This window comes from Pyxicephalus adspersus, chromosome 2 (genome assembly GCF_032062135.1).
Source record: "Pyxicephalus adspersus chromosome 2, UCB_Pads_2.0, whole genome shotgun sequence".
NCBI classification, from domain to species: domain Eukaryota; kingdom Metazoa; phylum Chordata; class Amphibia; order Anura; family Pyxicephalidae; genus Pyxicephalus; species Pyxicephalus adspersus.
The window spans coordinates 137808022-137828347 of NC_092859.1; the positions used below are offsets into that span (position 1 = coordinate 137808022).

The 20326-nt window shown below is 38.0% G+C and overlaps 1 protein-coding gene across 1 annotated transcript in view; it reads left to right on the forward strand.

The window, feature by feature from the left end:
• MEGF11 (multiple EGF like domains 11) overlaps positions 1 to 20326 on the forward strand; it is a gene marked incomplete in the record, with an annotated part of 327149 nt that overhangs the window by 11866 nt on the left and 294957 nt on the right.

The window sequence follows — 20326 nt, forward strand, 5'->3', positions numbered from 1 at the left end:
TTAAAGAGGAAAATTTGATTAAATAATAAAACCGCCCCATTCTTGCCTTTGTGTCTGCCTATCTCTCCCACTGCACTGTAGCAGACGGAGAACCTGTCTCTTGTAATCGTCTCAGTTTGCTGAACACAGAGAGAACGCCTGGGACCTGTAGCCCTGAGAAATAACAAGTAATTATGTCTTTTTTTGGATTGTGCCTCTCTTAAACAGTGCAAAGCTTTAACTTTAAGAAGAGGTCACCTTTGAAAAGGCGAACTCTCCCCTCCCCATCCTGTCAGTTCTTCACACAGCGGCTGAATTTACCCTCCCCATTAGCGGCAATGAATAATTATTTTCTCGATTCAGCTAGTGACGTGCGGTTCACGGGAGGTTAATTGGTAATAATGGGTTCTGTTCCAAACGAAGAACAGCTTCACAACTCAGCCAAGGACTCTGTCCGAGAGCAGGGGATGAGACCAGTCAGTTGGTCATCCTGATCAATGGATCGGGATGCACGCTCATGGGCTACAAGAGTCCAGATGTCGGAGTCTATGTATTAAGTAATCTGTCTGCACAGGAGAATCCAGGGCTAAATAATTAGCCTTTTTAACATAAATTGTGCCATATGTATTGATAGCAGCCTGTCTTCATATTTATCTGCAGAGGATAATTCTACTGTTATTCACATAGGAAAACAGAACACTGTGCAACATTGATCCAAAAAAGTAGCTATAATGGTAATATATATAATGGTAATAAATATACACATCCATGCACAGTATACAGATGTGTAATAATTTGAGTATTTCAAACTTGATATTTAAAGCTTAATCTAAGCAGATTTAAAAAGAATAGATTACTGCAGCCATGTATTTATTTGTAGATCATTAAATGTATTTTTTAAATGCTGCTAGTTCAAGTAACCAAAATTGGCTCACTGTCACCTTCTTGCCATCTCCTATATAGCCGCACTCTGAATAGGAGAAGGAAGGATAGAATTGCAAGACAGTCAGATAAGGACAAAGAGGATTCTGATTGGTGGAGAGAGCAGAATAGTGAGAAGAGAGGTGACTGTATCTATCTCCTCCTGCTTCATTTTCAAGTTAGCAGGCTGGGAACGGAGGGAGGATATCACTGTGTCTCTATTATGGTCTATACAAGTCCAGTTTCTATCATCTCATTTTAATATGTTTTTTTCAATTTAAAGCGGACCTAAATCCACATTTTCACTTTACATAAAAGGGTAGACAACCCTTATATGTAAAGGAAAAATGTTAATTTTTTTTAAGTGCAATACCCTTTTTTTTAACTCCTCTGCAATCAAAACTGAATGGGAGTACAGAGTCTCCCGGGAAACCTAGGACACGCATCCTGGGATGTTCTCACATAAGCACAATGAGATTGGCGCTCTTTTTTTCCCCTTATCAGCGTGTACATCACCCAAATGCGAAAGGGTGACGTCCCAATAAGACAAGAGGAAGGCAGAAGAGAAAACCAAAGATGGCGCTGCCCGGCACTTGCTCGGGAGAAGGAGGAATTATAGGACAACACGGGACCGGATTGCAGGAAGCACCATCGCCGTAGAGGGATCTGCAGGATTAAAGGTAAGTGTAATTTTTTTTGTTTTCAGTTTAGTTCCTCTCTAAAAAGTTGTTTTCAACCTTTTTAAGTCTGGAGCTTCGATTAAAAATATAACCTGGTCATTTTGCTATAAGGGCCTTTGTTTAGGCGCTTCTTATTTTGGAGTGACAGCAGTTTCCCAGATGTGCATCTGTATTGTCATCCTGTCTCATGTGCCCCTTTAGTAGGTTGGTAAAATTTGCACCTTGTGCTGGCATGGCTGGTTATTCTCTTCTATAGGACTCTGGTTCAGAGCAATGATGTCAGGCCAATGCCAGAAATAATACTTGTGTCTGAAAGAGCCTTGTAGAGGTCGGCAACACTGAGATGCAAAACAGGCTCATAGGCACATAGAAGTGCATTTAAATTATATGTAATCCAGTAGTTAGCTTTGGATAGAATAGGGAATGGTAAAGCCACTTGTCTATGTTTTGTCCACTACCTTTGTTTAGTCCAAACTTTTGACCTTCTTAACGTGGGAAACCTTGAAATCATTTTCAGGTCTTCAGGGAACCCCTGCTATAATTACTATATCCACAGCTCACAGTACATTAGCATTTTGATCAATGGGGAAATGCCTTTACCACTGTTGGCCATTGGAAAGAATGCCCCCTTACAAGTAGCCAAAATATCATTGGTGTGAGATAAACTGACCTGAGAGACATAAATTGTTCATTACTCAAGGAACCCCAAGCAGCATTTGGAGGAACTCAAGGGTTCCACAGATCACTGGTTGAGAAACACTGGTCTAGTCAGTGAGATTGGCATTCACTTTCTGTCCCATTATTAGAGCAGAAAGTAAGAGCTCTCTCCAAATAAACAGTTGTCACCAGAGCCAGTTTACAAATTAAGATTTCCCATCTCTTCCCATACCAGAGACATCAGTCTCCAGAACCAGGATGGTGAATTTTGGGTTTGCTTCTTTTTATCTTTTTGCAGCATTGGAGTTTGCTAGAAGAATAGATTTGTCTGAGAGTGAAGATGGATGATCCAGCCTCCCAAACCTCAGGTCCATGATCGTAGTACGATAGCAATATCTCCATGTCATTACTCACTAGTAGAGGCAGAGTGCCTACCAATCTTCTCTCTTCCATCACTGACAAAGTCTGCAGTTTTGTGTGACCAAGAAGGAAGTGTAAGTTTGTCTTTGCTGTCCTCAGAAAGGTGTCAGCTGAGATGAGAATATCCCTGCTTCCCTTGTCAGGTGAAACCTTGTAATAGCTGCACTATTCCAAGTGAAGGATTTTCGGTAACAGAATTGTCTATTGTTGCAGAAGTTCTTAGTTTCTTCAATATACCTGCTTGTATCAGTGAAGTGTCCACCTCTGTATGCATGGTAGGGTAAATCCCTTTTGGTATTTGACCCCTTTTTTATTGTTTTATTATTATGTATTTCTGGGGACAGTTTAAATTTGATTTTGGGTTTGATTGGGAATAAAATAAAATTATTACAAAAGGTAGGGATTGCTATCAAAACCCAACCAGCTGCTAGACCCTTTAAAAAACTTTCTTTAGGGAACTCATGACAATAAGATTAACATCCACAGCTCACAGTACATTAGTGTGGTTGTCACTGGGAAGAATGCTTCTTACATTGCTGGTCAGAGTAAAAGAATGTCACCCTTACGGATAGCCAAACAATTCATTGGTGTAAAAAAAACTGAATATTGCTCAAGGAACCCCTAGCAACCTCTGGAGGAACCCTGGTTTACAAAATACACCCACATATCATGCAGAACTGGCAGTTCAGATTTGGGTGATATTCCTGGACTGAACCACCTGGAGATTTCCCATTTCTTTTTGAGTTAATAATATGGATGTGCTTTGTTTTGTGTCTTCATCAAGATTGTAGACTTTAATGAAAAGTACGCATAAAGGAAAGTACAGCAGTTGTCCCTGCTTGGACATTTATTGATCCAATATTGTGTATGTAGCCTTTTGCCTATAAGCAGTTCTGCTGGCAATTTTGTGTTCAACTGACTGGTCCAGTTAGTTTAAAGACTGGTAATAAAATGGTCATAGGTCCCAAAACACAGCACACACGTGCAATATTCTGCCCTTCCAGTTGTTTTTTTGATTAGAGATCAGAATTTCAATCACATAAGATCCGTTTGTTTATTAGACTGGGAATCCTTTCTCAAGTAAAAATCGAGCCATGTGTTCTAAGCTGAAGAAAGTATATTTAACCAGTATTTGTAAGGAGTAAAATCACTTACCTTTAGTAGATTACGCCCTTCCTTAAGTATTTAGACATAAAGTGTACATACTTACCATTAGCCCCATTCCACTGACATCTCAATTTTGCTTGCCTAGTGCAAAGTTCTCCAATTTGGACAGCTTTTCCCCCTCACATGGGTGCTATAGACACCATTTTCCACTGAGAGAACTGATATCCCCCATCCAGAAGAATGGGGTCATGAAAAATATGTCATCTTTTGTTTTATTGATGTGATATATATCTGTAGACACCAAATTTAAACCATTCTGTTGTTTGCTGAAGTACAGGTAACCATGTTCTGTTTGTACCAAGGTGTTCACCCAGATTGGTTGAAAGTGTATGTGGTTGAGAGATGGCTGAATTGTAGTTACCAGTCATGGAGGAGTTGTCCCACTATATTTAAATGAGTCTGGATTCAGTATTTTCCAACCAGATGAGATTGGATTCAATAAAAGCAGGCATTAGAATAGTTCTGCGAAGTGGTGCCATAACTGATGGTTTTGGCTTAAGGGCAATGGTACCAGCAGAAGAGTGACCATTGCTGTTGATACCTGCATGGCATCCTACACATTCACCTTTCAAGCACCCTTTTCAACAACACTTGTTCATTGCAGATTTATGTTAAGTAGGAATCTCTAGGCCTTTAAAAAAAACACACTGGGCATTCTTTTTCTGCTCTTACCTTGAAGGTAGCCAGTGGTATACAAATAACAAAGACTTAATAAACGTGTTAAGCTTTAGATGTACTCTGGTTTACCCACTTTGGCTACCTAACTCCTAAAATGTGTCCTGCAACCCTGAATCCACCTTACCTGATCTGATCCTCAGACATGCAGGCACCTAGAAATGCCTCTTCTGGATTCTATAGCTAACAAGGTTTCTGACCATGCACATACTGTAGTGCGTACCCCTTGGATTGAAGTTAAACAGACAGATATAAAAGATGCAAATAATGTAACGTTGTATTCTTTTTTAATGTAATTAGTGTACAAGTGTGAATTTAACTTGTATTTCCCCCGGATAGCAGGCTGGAAGAGGAAGGGACAGGACTGTGCTTTGTTTATTGACAAGGAACACGCTGTTTGAAGGAAGGAATAGAAAAAGTTGGAAGATGATCTAAATCAGGGGTGCCCAACAGGTGGATCGCAATCTACTGGTAGATCGCAAAGGCAATGCTAATAGATCGCCAAGCCCTGCCTTTCAAAATAAACACAGGAGTTATAAAGTCCAAGTTTTTATTGTTGGTAGATCTTCATTGTCTAATCTGCAGACTGGGGCTGGGAAAAGTTCATTGCTATACAAATTAAATATAAACTCCAGCCCTATTTTCAACCCTCAAGTTGTACAGGCTGCTCACTTATATAGAAATTGCTTTAACCACACACTATAATCATACTGTATGTACCATGAAGCTGCAGAAAGTGACATGAAACCCATCTCATTTCCTGGCTGGAGGACACTTGGCATCAATTATTCCTTGCCTATCCAACTTACCATCTCTGGCTATCCCATTCTTTTACTGGATTTCAGTTCTTTCAACGGCGGAGGCTCAGGATTACATGTGGAACAGACAAAAAGGATGTTATCAGTCAAAAATAAGGAATGTAATAAAAATGGAAAGGCTTTATTAAATGGAAAGGCTTTGTTAAACCTAAATGTTTTCATTGACCTAGCTAGTAGTAGCTACCACTTAGTGTTGCCATTCACTTATGGGGAAGCAGATGAACAGAAATACACATATTATTTTAATTCATACATTTAATGCATTTATTGCATTGTAGTTAAACTTAAATACTAATTTATTCTGAAGACCAAAAACACTTTTGTTGAACTTTTAACAATGTGAAATGATCCTCTTATTTTATATTGAAATATTATAGATATACCAGGTAATCACATTTTTCATCCGGTACATCCTTGGATGAGCCACAGGCGTATCCGTAACATGAAGGAATGATCAGAATAGGCACATGACTATTTTGTATACAGAAGAAGAGAAGTGAGCAAATAATGGGAGATGTAACTCAGCTGCTTGGGGATGGGGGGGGGACCAAGTGATGCTTATCTACCGTGAAAGATGTTTCATCGAGAGAAGCATTACAAGCCTCTTAGTTCCTAACACACAAATATGAACTTGTTACTTTCCACAGCTCCTGGCGCTGTCTCTGAAAAGCCTTCTACCCAGTGCTGACATACAGGAGTCTGGCAGTACTAAGATTAATATATAAATGCTGCCTGTCATCTTTCATTCAGAGGCAGAGAACGACGGTGCATCTAGGGAAGACAATCCACGTTCCGTTCCCTGATCTGCCTTTTTCCCAGACTAAATAAGTGATTGTGCACTTCATCCACAATTGCAGGTCTATCAGGCCTTCAACACCCTAGCAAAGCTAAGGGGCTTCCAGGTTTCATTTTTGGTCAAGGATAGGCATAACCAAGAAAAAATTAAAGAGTTTGGTAGAAATTTCTTTTGCAGATAGAGATGTACAAATATCTCAGCATGGAAAAGAAGAGATTTGACTTTTATGTTATTTTGCTCAGCATGTTATTTTTATTGTAAGGGACTGCATGGTTGTCTTCTGCCCTTCAGGCTGGTTGGACTGCCACGGTTTCTTTTTTTTCGGCCAGGTGTGATCTTCTAGGCAAATGTCCAGGACATCTGTCGGCATTTATTTAAATTGCAACCATGGGATTCTTCAAGCAGTCCTCTGACATCACTAGGTGGCTTGTAAAAATCTGTGCTGGGAAAGGCCTATACAAAAATAGCTTTGTGGTGCTCAGGCATTTATCTCCTAATTGATCAAGAGCTCTTCTTGCCCAGCTTGCCGTTTTAGATTACATTTGCATGTCTGCTGCCTACCCCAAGCAGAATATTGTTAGAATTCTTCCATAGATCTATTTCTCAGTTTAAGTGTATGGCAAAAATACATATTAGGTCAATTCTGTGAACCATGCCCATGTTTTCTCTTTAAAAATTCTGTGCATACAGAATACACCTTTTAATTATAAAACAAAAATCAGTGAGCTAATAACTTCCTATTTGAGCTGACCACTCCTGCACTGAAATCCTAATCAGTGTTGTCATCTATTGCTGTGTACTACAGCACACCTCCTATGTTATGGAGAGGAGGATAGGAGGATTGGGATTTTAGCTCTGTAGAGCCAGAGTTCTCAGCTCCAATAGGAAGTTTGGAATTTACAGGATTTCTGGCAGATAAATAGGTGTTTTTCTGTTGCTTTACATAAAAATAATTTGATAATACTGTAAAAAAATTTAAAACTTTAGTTAGAACTTTGGAACTTGCTCATAGTTACAACACATTTTTGGCTGTTTTATCAGTCTGCTAATTTGTAATTCTGCCCAGCTAATCTCATGATGACTCCAGTGATTAATTTTTCTGCTTATTGGGTGAGTCAGCAGTTTGGTGATATTGACTTGTTGTCTAATGAGTAGAAGTGGAGAAGTCACAATAAAAGCTTTGGAGCTGCAAAAGCAAACAGGGATGTCTCTTGTCTAACTATGCGGGAGGGTGACAGTAGTGTAAGAATCCCAGGACTGGCTGAACAGTATGACAAAGTGTTGTACTTTATTTTGTATTTTATGATATAGATTTACAAATAAATCATATTAATAAACTGTCTCTGTATAAACCTCCCATTGTGAGACATTTCTAAACAGGGAATCTCTAAATCTTAGATGCACATGTGTATGAAGCCCAGTCTTCAGCAGCGAGTTGAACCATGCCCTGCCCCCTCATGTTCACTATCCAATCAGACCTTTTCATTGGCCTCTAACCATGTTGTGATTGGCTAATGAACCATAGAGGCGAGGCACAACCTTGCCAAAGGAGGAATACGCTCATGCCTTGATACTACATATTAGCAGACTAATCAGACTCAGACAAACATAAAGTACAGGATTATAATAGAATACAGTGTAAGTAAATAATATATTTATATAATTAAGATTGTTGTGAAAGCTAACCACATTTTATTTTGTATATCTACAGTTATGAAAGTCTTCTTATCTTTTTTCAAAATATTTGTAAGTGTTCTAAAGTTTTTTTCTTGTGAATGTTTAGTGCATGAAAAATGTATGTTTCAGGTCTTATTACCCTGATTCCCTAAAAATAAGACCTACCCGTAAAATATGCGCCAGCATGATTTTTCCGTATTTTTGAGGATGCTCGAAATATAAGGCCTATCCTGAAAATAAGCTACAGCGGTGCTCATTTAACCTCCCTGGTGCTATGAATACTAAGTATTTTTAAATATAAAAGCGGTACATTGAAAAATATTTAGTGTTTTAAATTTCCCGCCTGGTCCCGCCTCTCAGCCACACGGTCCCGCCCTCCAGCCACACACTCGCTGGCATCTGCTTCACCCAGCTTCGCGTCCCCAATGTTCACATGCCGGGGAGGCAGATGCCAGGCATCACCAGGTTACACAGATGCCCAGCTGGCATCGTCAGGGGAAGAAGATGCCAGGCATTGCTGGAGGTCGCCGCTGGAACGTGGGAACAAGGTAGGACTTTTAAACTCCCTGGCAATTCCACCCCTAGTGTGGCTCAGGGTTACCGCTTTAAGTATGAAAAATTCACCCCGAGCCACACTCAGGATTACCGCCAGGAAGGTTAAGGAAAGCTCTGTTGCTAGAGATGGGAAATTGGGGCCAATGGTTGTAAAGGAAAGTCACATGAAATTCAAGATGGATATCAGGGTTTGGAGAGTTATGATGATGTTCCAGAAGATGATGACATGGTTATATTTGAATAAATGTTGATTTTTTGTTCAAGAATAAATGTGGATTGTTGTTCATGAAAAAAAGGCATCCCCTGGAAATAAGGCATAGTGCATGTTTTTGGAGCAAAAATGAAGACACTCTCTTATTTTCAAGAAACCAGGGTATATTGTTACATAGCAAGTCATGTTAAAAAAAGAGATAAGCCCATCAAGTTTACCACTAGGGAAATAAACATATCCCAGAAATAAAACACTATGGACATAGCTGATCCAGAGGAAGGCAAAAAAACTAAAAACCCTGGTTTACACATGCTGGGCTTTGAGATTTCCAATGCTTGATTTACACTATGACAATGTTTCTTAACCTGGATTTCTCCTGAGGTTGCTAGGTGTTCCTTGAGCAATGAGCAGTTTGATCAGTCTAGTTTTTCTATCCTATCTGTAAGGATGACATTCTTCCCACTGACCACCAATGTAATTTCTCCACAACAATTAGCACAATAATATACTTTGTGCTGTGGATATAGTAATTATATTAGGGGTTCCCTGAAGACATGAAAGTTACTTCAAAGGGTTCCCCCATGATAAAACAGTCAAGAAACACTGCACTATTGGGTCTACTTATAAAGCAGTGAATCTGACATTCACTGAAACATTCTCATGTACAGAATCTTACAGATTCATGTGTTTCAATTCCAGTAACTGATTTTCCACCATAATGGATTCACTGCTTTATAAATAGACCACAATGTGTACTTGATGTTATTTTCCATTGATACGTTAATCAATATTTGATTGATTCAGATAGATGTTTACAATCAACTACAAGAATTCAATGTTCTATCTATATGTTTGATTACTGAATCATATTACTAATAACTAAATTACCAATCTAATAAAATATCAATTGTAACATAGGGGACTCTATAAAACAGAAAAAAAGACACTACCTCAAACATTCCCTGATGGAGAATCTTCCAGGTCAATGTGTTTCAATGACAGTAATTGATTCTCCACAAGGGAATGTTTGAGGGAATGTGCTTTATAAATAGAGCCCAAAAAGTACTTTAAAGTCCAATACAATGGTAACCATTTGGCAACTAATAAAACATGGTGCCTGATAGAGTTTTGACCGTTCTTCCGAAATATTATTCATACTTTGAATTATTTTGATCAATTTAACATTTTCTTCTAATCAATTTAAAAAATATTACAGTGTATGGCTAATTTAAGGAATCAAGTGGTGACATGTGTGCTTATGTTTCCTATTCCTATGTTTCCTATGTTTCCATTTTCTATAATGTAAGTGTGAGAATGCAGCTATTTGAGCAGGAAAACCAAATTTAAAATGAACAAATTAATGGAGCCCCTAGTTATCAGACATCAGACGTTCCCTCACACATTCCCTCATATTTTGATGGCAGTAATTAGTTTTTACCTAGGAATGTTTGTGGGAATGTTAGATTCCCTGTTTAATAAAAAGAGCCCTAAGATACCCTTTTTTGTTGACATTCTCAAGTGGAGAACTTTCCAGATCCATGTGTTTCAATGGCAGTTATTGATTCTCTACCAGGGAATGTTTCAGTCAATGTCAGATTTACTGCTTTATAAATAGACCCCTAAGTGATCTGTAAAGTATTTTAGGAAATTTAAGAATTACAGGGGTGACTCGGCAAACAACCTTCAGTATAAATCTGCGTACACGTGCAATTACTATCGTTGGAAACAAACGACTGTTCGTCCAATAATCGTTAACAAAAAAGTGAACAACGACGCCGATGAATGAGGATTGTCGCTGGAAACGAGCGACTGTCCCAGGGGATCTGATTGGGCGATGATTGTTGACAATCTATTGTGTGTACGGTCGTTCAGTGATTGTGGATTGTTCTGCAGTAAATTTTCTCCTTTACTTGTCACTTCCTGCATCGTTCAAACGATCGTATCTAGCGTGTGTACATTATTGGTGGATTATATTAGAATGATCGTATTGTTACAGCATGTACAGAATTGTGCACTATATGATCGTTCAAAATAATCGCGCATAATCGTTGATCGGTCGTTAGTTGTTCGTTTTCTAAGGACAATAATTGCACGTGTGTACTTAGCTTTATTGTTGAGTAGCTTGAACCTTAAAGTCTGATATCTAAACAATACTTGGAACTTAAAGTAAGAAATAAAGCTGAATGGGATTCAGTTTAGATTTGTCTAGTTGAGAATTTTTTTTTTTGCACTTTGACGAGTTCAGAAGCAGCTGCTATTATTATAAGGCAGACAGCTAAGCACAAAGGTGCAGTGTGACACCAGAGGTGTGATAAATTTACATCCACAAATAGACACAGCCCAGAGAGCAGACTCCTTTCCGTCACACTTGTCTTGCTGTACAAGGACTGTTTGAAACCTCCACAGTGATGTAATGAACCAAAATTGAATTATTTTTCTGAAAATGGCAAATGAAGAATGTTATCTGGCGACATGCCAGGCCTGAGCTTTTTCTTTCTTTTATTATTTGCTGCAGAAGTTCCTAGGCCTGGAGCCAAACTTACAAAGTCTGGACACAAATAGTGAAAATGTATAAAAAAAGACAACTTTTTGGATGGAGTGGTTGGGAGCCATGTCAGGTTTTTATTGCTTTCTATGTTCTTGATGGGGAAAATAACTTTCCCTATTCACCCTGATGACTATTGTCATCAGCACTGAAGGTAAAGCTGAACTTGTAGCCTAAGTTCTGCTTTTTTTTCCATACCCTATTTCCTCCCTTGCCCATCATCAAACGGCCATCAGCCTTTCTATTTTTATTACTTAACATATTTTAGACCTATTGGTGTCAATATTGATTCTTAGTGCAATACAAGTAAATCAGGGCTGCTGGGAGGAAGTGGCTGTACTTAGCTTCCCAGTAAGGCACCACTGGTAAGGCATTATTCTTTCCACTCTGCTATCATTCGGACAATATTCTTTCCATTGAAACCAACAATGGGACAAAATTTCTCCACTGATACCAGGAATGGGGCATTATTCCTCCTCTCACTTAACCACAGGCACTAAACCATTGTTTGCTGCCACTGCATAGCAACCCTTAATTTTTACTCTTATTAAAGCGGACCTATCACCACAATGTTTACTTTATATAGAAGGGTAGATAACTCTTCTATATAAGGTAAAAGTGTGTTTTTTTTCTCATTAAATGCCTCCCATTCTGGGAGCGCAGAGCCCTCTGGGATACGAACATCACCAATCCCACTAGACTTGGACTGCTCCTTCTGCACATGCCCGAGATCGGACTTTTCTGTCATTGAAAAAAGAAAGGTGCCAATCTCATTGCACATGTTTTTAACAACTACAGCAGTATACATCACCCGATCTCGCGCCTGTGCAGTTCAAAAACAGGTGATATAGGCAGAAGAAGAAAGAAAATAATGGCGTCCGGTGACTCCTCTGCACCAGGACAAAGCAGAAAGCCAGGACCAGGCGGGACCATAAGGAAGCGCATGTAAAGGAAAGTGTCATTTTATTTTATTTTCATTTCAGTTATGCTTTAATGACTAAAGCCCTGTATAGATGTCCAATGGACATCAGATGATGATCACTGAAAATTATGTTTTGTGATTGTTTCCAGTGGCAGATAAATGAAGAGCGCTGTACATGTAGCGTTGTTTTGTTCAATAGAGAGGGGAGCAGGAGGACAAGTGCTCTCTTCCATTGAAATACTGAAATACTCAGCGGTTATGACCAGTTGGTAGTTCATCAATCTGACATCCAGGGACCACTGTACTTGTCAGAATTTCACCCAAGACAAATGGTCAGAATCATCTGACGTGTACGGAGCCAATTGGATTGTTTATTCCCACTGACCAGTAAAACTAGTGCATTTTCTACTCCAACTGGCCACAGTCCAACCACTAAAGGACTGGAGGATAGTAAACCAGCTCTTGCTTGATGAATATTTTTGGTACATGCACGTTTCATTCTTTTAACAATATTTCCTAATGCTGTCTGTTACATTTGAATCTCTTTAGGATCTAATCACGTCTAGTTGCCTTTCTGAGCATCATTTTCTTTAGAGCATTCTTTAGTTTTTCTACTCTTTTATTTTTTTCTTCCACTGAAGCCAAAACACTCTTCTCTCTCGTTCCTTGGACTTCACATACCACCTACTCCTTTGATCATTACGTAACCTTTTATTTTTATCTGTAATGAATTTCAATGGACATTTTTTCTCTTCTTATGTTTTTTAAAGAACATTTTTAGACAAAAATATTCAGTGAACTTTTAATGCCCTCCGGTAAATACATCAACTGTACTTAAAGCAGAAATGTTTTCCTTATCATTCATTCTCTATAAATCCCCATTTTCCCCGTTCTCCCACTCCTCGCTCCCAAAATAATACATATATATATACAGGACTAAAAGAGAATGGTAGGCGTGTAGTTCCCATAGCCTTCTCTATTGAAGCTCTCTCTGTTTCCTGTATCAGCAATCACTTTGAAACGTCAAGGGAAGGTTTGTGAAAAACCTCTTAGTACTAAATCATGCTTTCCTGTACAGTATGTGACAGGCAACAAGGTGCCTTAAGTGGGTGTTGCAGAATTACTTTTTAGTTGCCATTGGCTGCATTTCAGGATCTTTAAATTACAAACAAAGATAGTTTAAAAGACTGGTGAGTTATGGCTATGTGGGTAAAAAGACAAAAATAGACTGTGATCCCTGCCTTTAATCTTAAAGTTTGGGTGATAGAAAAGATTTATATGGCCTACAGAAGTGCCCCCAAACACCTTGATCCATCATTACATCACCAGAAATTATTTGGAAGTTTAAGTTTTCACAATGCGTTCTGTTGCAGCTTTTGTATCTTGAGTTTGTTCCACCTAATACTAATAGAAGGAGAATACAGAGTGGTGATGGTATCAATGGGCTGATCATTTATTGTGCAGTCACAAGCTTGAGCACCCTGTCTTAAACTTTTTTCTCTAGAGATACTCTTGAAAAGATCATTGGGATTATGATTGTGGCCCTCCCATGTTAAGCTAGTCCCCAAACTGTGCAGAGCTCATCAGATAAGAGGGCAGTCATCCATAGCTCAAGGGAAGCCTGGTTAAGAACCAAATGGCAAATCCCTTGGCAATTATATTGGCTGCATATTTATATTTAAATTGGGTATTTAGCTGTTTGCTTGAAGTTTAGTTTTCAATTAGGAATAGATCTCTTGCTTCTTAAAGTGGAACTAATCTCTATCAATAAAATTTGCAAATAGGAAAATCCTTATCACTTCTACAATAAAACATCCTTATTTCTCTGATTGCAAATTTGTTAAATACACTCCACTGTCCTAGTTCCAGCCTGGATTCTGCCATCTTCTGGGTTCCCAATCTTTTGCCACCTTGATTGACCAGGCTAGGATGATGTATCTCCCATTCATGTGCACAGGAATGGATTCAGTCCCAGCTTCCCTGGGGGACAACATTGCATGCCATTATGCAATGCAAATTTTGCCTGATCCGAAATTTTCTTTAAATTTTTCGCTTTAAATATATGATTTCTTTTAATGTAAATCATGATGAGAATATGAGAATATTTTCTTTTTTTAAAAAGCTGCAATGTGCTACATAGAATGGCAGAGGAGGGCTTTTTTTTTTTTTTTCCCCTTCTCAATGAAACCTTATATTAACGTCACTACATTTATTAAAATGCAGCAATACAATCAATTTAATGGCTTTGTATTAGAACTTGTATATATTTGGTATAGGTCTTTTAGAGAGAGAAAAATATGGATAACTCATATTGAGTGTTGTGAATAGCTATTATTCTTCACTATACAATACAATCATTGGCACGTGTGATTTATAGACTTCATGTGTTTCTTAAAAGCTCCCCTTCTCCAGCTTCTCACTCCATCCATGCTTAACATCATTCAACCCATTTCCTTTCAGACCAGGGCTTTACAGATACATCCTGTATGGATACACCCTTGAGGTCTGACCTCATATCGCCATTAGCTTTAAGCCTATTGCTACAGACAATATTGCTGATGTCATAATGTTAGCCCATCATTGACGATTGCCCTCCATTGGAAACGAGTCGAAGAAGACCCTGTAAGTCACCTGATTGGCCAAAGGACATCTGAAAAAATGATGCATACTCAAAGATACAATGAAATACATAAGTTGATCGGGCTGAAACTGGGCTATAAAACTGAACTCCAGTAATACGTTAAAATTTTAAAACTTATCTCATAAACTATTTACCCCAACCTGGGCTTTTTTTTTTACCCTAACCTTACAGGGGGTAAGTGTTTTACTAAAGGATGTGGGAAGCCTTATCAATCATATCACTGGTAGCCAAAATGTCAACACTGCACAAAACTCTTTTTACTTATTTTATAAAAATAAAACCTTAAAGTGTAAAAAAAACTTTAAAACTATGAAAAAAATGTATAAAAGACTTTTATTTATATCTCACGTTTCTACTTAACTGGTGCTAGACACTGACATCATCCCCTACAATACAGAAACAAAAAGTCCCCTTTTGCATTCCCCTTAGGCAAAGAAAGCATTAAACCCATGCAGAGGTAGTTTTTAAACATTAGTGAACTTCAGCTTGAACAGCAAAAAATATATACCAGATACTAGGTTCTCTTTAATTTTCAGAGATTCTCATAATGCTTACCTTCCAACATGATCCATTTCATTATTGAATTAACCCGGCCTCAATTAATTAATTCATGTAAAACAAGCCTTTAAGAACTCTTAATTAATTGAGCCCAGGTTAATTCTTCCAGAACGTCAGCAGTAAATAAGGGAGTCGACAAATATCTCTTGGATGAATTGGGTCAGTTTAACATTTATGTATATGAAAGTCATTTATCTCGCTCAAGTGTATGAATAGCATCCTCTCACAGAGTTTTAGGACATTACCATTTCTGTGTTTGCTTGTACTTTGAAAGCTCAGCATAACTGAAACACATCCTTTTTATACTTGATAGTTTTATTTAATAACGGATGCTATTTCTGATAAAAACTCATTCATCAAATACACAGGGTGTGAGTCTCACTTGATTCTCATGGAAAAGGGAGATATGCTAAAATTGTTTGATTACATGAAAAGTTTAATATTGAATAAAAACTGTTTTCTGTTATTCGTGGCACACGCATCTCATTTTATGTTCTAGAAACACGAAAGAGGGGAAGTCATTGGCTAACACAATTTTTTCAGGCACAATCATGTAAGTGATTTATTATTTAAATTCTTTGTGCATAGAGCACCCTATAGTGTACAGCCCTTAAATGTTACAAGTCGAGTTTATTGAATATGGCCTATGCCATATTCAGGTAATAATTCTCAGACCAGATCTCAAGCCTGATACTATCGTATAGTATAGAACAGTAGAGAAGCAGACTATAATAATTCCAAAATAAGTTTGGGATCATTTAGAAATTACGATATATAGAATTATGATATGTATATACAGGTAGTACCTGAGTTACGGACATCTGACATACAGATAACTCCTAGATACAAACAGGGCTTTCCCTGTTGTTGTGCGGGAGAAGACGTCTTTTACTGTTCTGCAAGCTTTTGTAACTCTTTAATGACAAAGACAAACTCTACAGTTGATTTTTCTTGCATATTCTTGCATATCAAAGCACAGCTTGCTCCAGAAGTTATTGAATGTCTAGGCTTCATAAAGTTTTTTTTTGCTTTGTGATTAACTCTTTTATACAGTAACTGGCCATGCTGCCTAATAATATGTTGTGACAAACATCTGTCCTATTTGCATTCAATAAAATAATGTACCTGTTCCGACTTACATACAAATTCAACTTAAGAACAAACCTCCAGTCCCTATCTTGTATGTAACCTGGGGAATACCTGTATTCTGGTTTTTACTGATTACCATTTATTACCAGGTGTTCCCATACCAGAAGAGTAGGAGAGGCATCTCTCAATTCATCAGTCTGGTTTGCAAGGGTTTGCTATGTTTAAATCTAAAATGGCCTGTTTGGAAGGAAGAGACTAGCAAACTTGCTTGAGAATGTCCAGTAGTTTTTGTTTATCTTTTACAATATCACAAAAACAGCATCCAGTGCGTTTCGGGTCCTCACCAGTCACACTTCATCAGGAATTATAGTAGCAGGAAGTGTTTATAAATATATGATGGACCATTATGGTTCTTAAGATCTGGGAACCAGAAGAATTGTGCAGTCCATCTGTCAGCAAACTGATACTCAGTCCAAAATGTTTAAGCAAACTGTGTCATCCTTTAAGCAGAAGTCTTGTTTTCTACATTTGTAAATACACATGAAGTCAAACTCCTGCATCAAGGCACCTCCACAAAGTGTTCACCGTAATTGTGAACTATTTAAGTTCCAAGCTTTAGGCCCTTCTAAATGGTCCAGGAACACACCATAAGCCCAAATTCAAGGCAGCTGAAGACCTTAACATGTTGCTACAATAAATCCATCAAAGCAAATATGGCACCTGCTCTGATGAATTTATAGCATGCACATATGTGCACATGGGACACATATTTTCATCATGAGCTGTTTTCTTTCAGACTGTCTCTCTCTAGTTGAAACCTTGTGCAGAACAGAGAGAGGAAGAAGTTGGAGCAAGAAGTCAATGTTCTGATGCATTCTGCTTACATAAACTAGTAATAATAATATTTAGACCTTTTACATTTTATTACCATATAATAAGGGTTATAGAAGAAAAAGTTGGGTCAGAAGCTCCTTCACAGACTAGAATTCTAGCCTAGAAATGCAACAACAAAAAGGGGGCACCCTGCAGTAGTCTTTATAATCTTTCCTGGGAACCAATGTCTTATAGAAGCCCTGCTGCACCATGTCACCTTGCTGCAGTGGGCAGTCTTGGTGAGTGATTACTAGAGGAAGTGAGATTTAGAAGTGCTTTCAGTTTGACTGCAAAGGTCTCATAATAACCTGCTCCAGGATTTCACCTCTCATGTCTCGACACATTTATTTCATGGGAGCTTAATGATTGCTTTATACCGGCCAAAGGTTCATTCTTAAAAATTATACTGCTTCTGTATTTTTTTATCATACATATAATTTATTAAAGCACAACTTTGGCCTCCCATTTAAAAATTTGTTCTGTTTTCGTCTCAGCACAAAGGCCCACAAATACCTTGGATCCTGCAAGTAATGTGCACCTCATGCAGCTTCCTGTAATGGAGTGCCAATGCAGCTGCACTGCTACTGAATTCACAGCCAAGTTGTCGCTTTCACGTAGGCTGTGGTTGCTTTTATCACAGCGCAGCATTGCCATTACAGGTACATACGAGATTAAGACTGTAGGTTTGTTCTTAAGTTGAATTTGTATGTATGTCGGAACAGGTATATTATTTTAATTAATGCAATTGGGACAGATGTTTGTCTTAACATATTATTAGGCAGTGTGGTGTCAGTTACTGTATAAAACCTCACTGTGTGTTAATCACAAACAAAGCAAAAAAAAAACTGCAGAGTTTGTCTTTGCCATTAAAGAGTTACAAGATGTTGCAGAAAAGCTCATTGCTTAAGATCACCCATAACCTCAGCTGTGTTTAGCAAAAATTTCTTCTACAAGTCATGCAGACCCCCCCTCCCCCCATCAAGCCTCCCTCCTATGAATGTTGTTCTTATCTAGGAGTCGTCCAAATGTCTGATGTCCTTAACTCGGGGACTACCTGTACTGATTTAGCCTGTAGCTTTTCATTCAGCTCATGGTCACCCCCAGACCCACTGACTGACTTCTAGATTGGCGGCACTGCCTGTATGTTTTAAACCCTACTACTAGGTTTTGTAGTGTCTGCGAGAGTGAGCAACAAACGAAAAGAGGATTTGGCTCAGAGAACAAAGTTAAAGGACATTTACTTTTTCAAGTTTTTACATTACATTGTAAGTGACCCTAGTATCTGTTTATACTTTTATACAGAAGTTAATAGGTGTACAGACCCATTTTTTGCTACTGAGAGTTCTAATAAATCATCTCATTACCAGCACTTTGGTTCCAGTATAGTGTAAATGATTTGACTTCCAATAAGGAGTTAATGAGATTAAAGCCTCCGATGGAACCCTGATCTTAGTCCACAACATTTTTCCCCATGGATTACATTTTTTGGTTATGAAAAACTATCTAAATTAAAGAACTTTAACACTAAATAATAAAAAGTTTAATGCTACTTTCCCATTCCGGTTTTCTAACCGCAGTGTCATAATTTATTCATTGCATTTTATATATAATTCCATTTGGCAGCCATGTTTAAAGCATTTTGATTGTGAGCTTGTCCTAGACCCTAATTATCTCTCACAGAGTCCAGAACAAGATTATCCTTGTAAATGTGCTAGGGTTTCATTCTAAAACAACTGATCCAACCGAAGAACCTTGTGGCCCCGGGCTTGTGTTCTGGTGGTTAATTGATTCCTGCTAATGATGTTTACTTGGTTTACTTCCATCTCAATCATTTTGTAACAGTGGCATTAACCCTTTAGCTGCAGATGGGAGTGTGCTATGCAACCCATTTTACAGTCACACTTGTCCTAAAGACATATGGAAGATGGCGGAGAGTGTAAACATCAAACAATAAGTAATTCTTATATGCATAAAGAAACAATTTTGCTTGTGTTAAATTTTATAGTGGTTTTAAACAATGCTGTATTATATGAGCCTGTTTACGCAGAACTGTTGTCTTTTATGTACTCAATGAGCAGGCTTTAGGACTCCTTGCTTGCTTCCAGGGGATGGTCACACAAAAGATGCCAGAATCCTAAAGGTAAATCCACCAACCAGTCAAAAGTAGCTTTCTCCCATAGCCCCCAACAGTCCATGATTTATAAAGACTGACACTCTTTTTCCATACACATTTAAACAAGCAATCCTTACCAAGTAAAAGAGAACGTAATACTATTAAACCTTTCATCCAATCTGTTATTTATCATATTTGTCTTTTTTCTTCTAAAAGCTATTAAAAAAGGAAAAGTAGGGATAAAAAGATCACTTGTGGGTATAACATCATTTTAGGGAATTTATAATTAGAGCATGTCTTTGGCTATTAACTAGTTTCCCATCTTGGAAAGACTTTAATTTAGTTTTATTCAATGTGGATCTTGTTTGTAACAATAAGGAGATTATGTGGAGAAACCCTGATTCCCATGATGAGATTACACAATAATGAATTAGTTTTCTTCTTTATCAAGCATTATTTTATTAAAAATATATAATATTTACCAATACAGGCATTGATGTCACTTGGGGGGCTTCCTAGTTAAGACTATTTAAAGTGAAGTGGTAAGTGGTCCTTGAAAACAGCAAACCCAGCCCACTTGGATTAGTTGGTTTACGTTGGGTTTAAAGAACCAGGTCCGAAACAATGCAAGGTTTGATTCAAGTATTTGCTAACTTCTAATCTTAATAATGGTAAAACACTACTTCAATGGATTCTCAATCAATCTAACAATAGAAAAAAAGCAAACTTTAGCACTGAAATCTCACTATTGCATCCATCGTAAGGAACAAGTCTGGATGTGATGTCTTTTGGGTCATATATACCTTTGTAGCTGATGAGACTATTTGGAAACATATGTTGTGGCCCTCACAAACACTACAAACACTGATTGCTCCTATGCTGGCCTTGATAAGTTCAATTGGTATCAATACATTGATACAGCGGATCTATTATTCATATGCAAGTCTCTTAGAGATATGTCTACTTATATCTACCAATAATCTGTCCAGGGGTGGGATGCAGATAACTCTCATTCTTGTTAAATAGTTC